At 37.4% G+C, this 3,855-nt stretch overlaps 1 long non-coding RNA gene across 1 annotated transcript; it reads right to left on the minus strand.

Annotated features, from left to right (window-relative positions):
- Window positions 1–261: 261 nt before the first annotated feature.
- Window positions 262–2,943, minus strand: LOC120324055. Its single transcript, XR_005565061.1, has 3 exons — window positions 2,800–2,943; window positions 897–1,029; window positions 262–319 (listed from the first exon to the last, which is right to left on the minus strand). It is a non-coding gene; the product is annotated as an uncharacterized LOC120324055 (long non-coding RNA).
- Window positions 2,944–3,855: the final 912 nt, after the last annotated feature.

Genomic DNA, 3,855 nt, shown 5'->3' on the forward strand with positions numbered 1-3,855 from the left:
ATCCCTTCCCATCTATTACTACTAAAACTGCACTGTATTTAAATATTTGAACCTTTGCTTTTTACACCTATCTTCTGCACTAGAATCCATCAGTCTTAGGGTACTTATCTCATAAAACAGCAGATAGGAAAAACTAGTAAGTTACACCCAAGAAAGGGTGAGCCTCTTTCTCCATTCTTCTTATAGCAAGAGACTTATTTTTTGTATTTTTATAAAAAACATGTCTTTGTAGCAAATATTTCCCTCACCTCAGCTTGTCTTCCTTGTTCCATATTGGGCCAACCAGCATTCACTGTATTTCTGTGCAAAGCATCAGACCCTTTAAAGTAAAACAGATTTTGCAATTATTCTGATTATCTCAGTGCTGTTACATGGTTTTATAAAACATTTATTTTTTTCTTTAATATTAGAAATATTAAATAATACAAGAAAAAATACTGTTTATGCAGAGAAAACATCCATAAAAAAGGTTTTTCTTTGAACAATACTACTGCATTAAAGTGTCATTGCATAAATAGAACAGTTTCTTATAAACATTAATCTTGTAGTGCAATAAAAATGATCAAATGCCATAACCGAATGCACCTGTGAAATATTTCAAATACAGAGATTTGTAATGTGTTTGTTTTATTAAACTTAGAGCACAGAATAAAAAGCATTCACTTCTGCATTTTCCTGATTGTTTTTTTATTTCTTTACAAAGGGAGCATCAGTGCATGTGAAGAAAACAGTTCCACTCAGTAGGGCACATAGCTCAAAGCATTCTGTCCCATTTTCAGTGACCTGGAAAGCATGAAGGCTGTTGTGCTGCAAATAGGGAAAAAAAATAAAAAAGAAGAGAAAAAAAAAAGGATAAAAAGGGGGGAAAGGGAGAAAGAGAGAAAAAAAATACTTACTAGTCTAGCTGTATACAAATAGTGTCTTCATCATCAACATAAATTTAAAACCTATTAGTTTCCTTGGAGAAAGCGATTATCAAGGAAATGGAAGCCCATTGCTCTGTCTCACCACGGTTTCATTTGGGAAATGCTGAGAAACAACAATGATAATGAATTTGAAAAGCAACATCTCTGTTACTGTCATAACAAAATAGTAATAAATAAAAGAAAAAAAAGCCTGACACTTGAAAAAGCAATAGGACAAAGCCTCTCATAAGAGAGCTTTTATCACATAGGACACCACTGACTGAAGCACTATTTTACTTCCCTTTTTTTTTTTAAGGAGTACTACACAATATAATGAGACATTATTCTGGTTATACAAAATAAATTAGAATAAATTCCAGAATTATCATGCAGTGATGACAATTTCACACATCTACATTGAAATAAAGAAGACAATAGGGCTTCTTTCACTGGTATATACATAACCTTTTCCATAGTCACCCTGTCACTAAAAGATACATATTACTGCTTCCTCTTCTCTCCTGTAGAATGACTGTGTCACTCACCTGGCAAGCATTTAGCCTTCAGGGTAAGACACAGGCACAAAAGGGCATCAGTTTTGTGGGTATTCATGGGATGAACGGGAAGGGAATTTGGGCAGCAGTAATATTGGGTAAGGTAGAGGTAACAGCCCAGATGACGAGAAAGATCACTGACCAAACACTGTTATGGGCATGATAAAAGCTTTGCTGACAGTGGTAGTATTTCACATGAGTTTTCATGTCACAGAAGGTCACAGGTAAAATTTAATGAAGCTCTCACGTTGGCTATGGGACCAGTACATGAGTGGGACTACAGGACATGCAAAAGTGATTAGTCAAGCAAAAGAGGAAAAGCTATTTTTACAGTGAAAGGTCCCTCTGATTTAGGGCCATGATGATTATTTGTTACTGTTTGGTTTTAATGAGACACCTTGTCAGTGACAAGGAACAAAAATGCCCCCAGGTCTTGTTTTAGTTGCCTGCACCTAATTTTTAGCTACCTGTACTGAGAATCATGTAGGGTATGCTCAAGTGCTAGTGGGCACCTTGCTGATGCTTCAAGGTTGTTACAGAAAGTTGCGTGCAGAAAGTTGTATGTAGTAGTATCAGGGCCCTGAAATGAGTTTTGGGGACAGCCTTTCTTCACATGCTTACAAGCACTGAGGATACTTTTAGAGGAATCCCTCATGTGAGCTGTCCAGACTGTGTTGGCAGAAAGAACAACAAATGGAGGTGATTATAAAGATGAATGTCCTTTGGAGCATATTGCCCTGTCATGCCATTTGGGCAGCTCTCAACAGAGCCTGGAGTTGCCTCTTGGACAAGGCTGAATGAATAGTGAATCAGTTTATCCTCAAGGATCCTGCCAAGGATAATCTAGAAAACTGCGGAATACTGTGAAGTTCAGTGTGAATGAGTAAATAAGTCCTTAAAGTGTAAGTGTTGTTAACACTGTGTGAACAATCAGGAAAGACAGTGCTGTGAATAAATACCTGAAGTCAGCTAAACATCTCTTGGCACTTCAGTAAGTTCATTGCTGTGTGGGTTGTTCTGAATTATATTTTATAGACACTTCAATAGCTGTGTGAATTTTAACTTGAGAAGCATTTGTCATGAAAAGGGGAACCACTAGTATATCACCTGGGTCCTTTTCTTCTTCTAGACTTTCTTTTCCTTATTTTTCTTCCATTAGACTATTTTTTCCATTTGTTTGTATTCTTACTTCACTTTTTTTCATCTTTCTTTCTCTCCATCTTTACAAGATGCTGAAACAAATCTTAATATGTGCTAATGAGTATTCCTAAGTGCATTTAAAATTTACCTGAGGAGGAGCAGAAAGAGAAAGAGTGAGCTGAGAAGAAGAAAGAGCATACCTCAAAGTTGCTTCCAGGTTGAGCTCATTTCAATGATCAGCAGCAGTAAGTCTTGTGTCTATTGTTGTGGCAGGAAGGAAAGAAGAGGTAGAGTTCCCAGTATGTTTAACAGGCATCCATTCCCAGTGAGCCCTGTCCCTGTTCACAGGCAGACTTCTTTGATCTGTAGCACCTGTTGAGCAGGATTCCCAGTACATCGGCAGGAATTTGCACAAGTTTTGGATAGAAACCTTCCTGGTGATCCAAGTTCATCCAAATGACTGCCTGTGTTTTGACTGAGGCTAGGACCCTCCTCACAAAACATTTTGGTCTCAACAAAACAACCTTAGCCTAAGAGGTATCTGCCACTGAAATCCATATACAGAAGTAATCTGCTCTGTGGGCAGGATGCGATTCCCAAAGACTGTCCTCCCATGAAAAACCAGAGAGAGGGTTTGCCAAAATGTGGGAAGGCATTTAGCCACCTCTCACTCTTCCACAATAGGATAATTTCTAGTTCTGCACATATAAGGATCTAGATCTGCATTTATAATTCCATATTTAGATTTTTTTTCACTGTATCCTGTGTGAGGCCTAAGTAATTTATGTTTGGTTTTTTTGTCACAGCTTTCCTGAACTTGTTACCTGGTTCACAAAGACTGAATAACAAAACACAGATCCTTAGATAGGAATAGGCGTTGAACAGAACACAAACCTCAACACAATGCCTGTTATTTAATCATCATTTTCATTTTCCTGTTTTCACAGCTTCTACCAGCATGTTTTCTACTTGCAGCCTGTTGCCTACCCTGACAAATCAAATAAATAACTGCCAAGACTCTAGTCTTGTGAAGAGTTCCTTCTTCAAAGCTCTTTCCACTGATTTTGCTGTGGAACAGAAGGAAAAGGCAGGGGCAATCCAACCCTGTTTTGAATTTTGTACTGAGTTCCTTCAGAAAGCTGTGTTCTGTTGCTTTGTTTGGGTTGAGTTATATGATTTTTGTATTTATTTTGGTTATAATAGACTCTGTATATGAATAATTCTAGGTTACTTAAAATACTTCCAGCAGAGTACAA

The sequence above is a fragment of the Pipra filicauda genome, unplaced genomic scaffold, assembly GCF_003945595.2.
Source record: "Pipra filicauda isolate LSUMZ 115617 unplaced genomic scaffold, ASM394559v2 scaffold40_size4127951_pilon, whole genome shotgun sequence".
Taxonomy (NCBI): Eukaryota; Metazoa; Chordata; class Aves; order Passeriformes; family Pipridae; genus Pipra; species Pipra filicauda.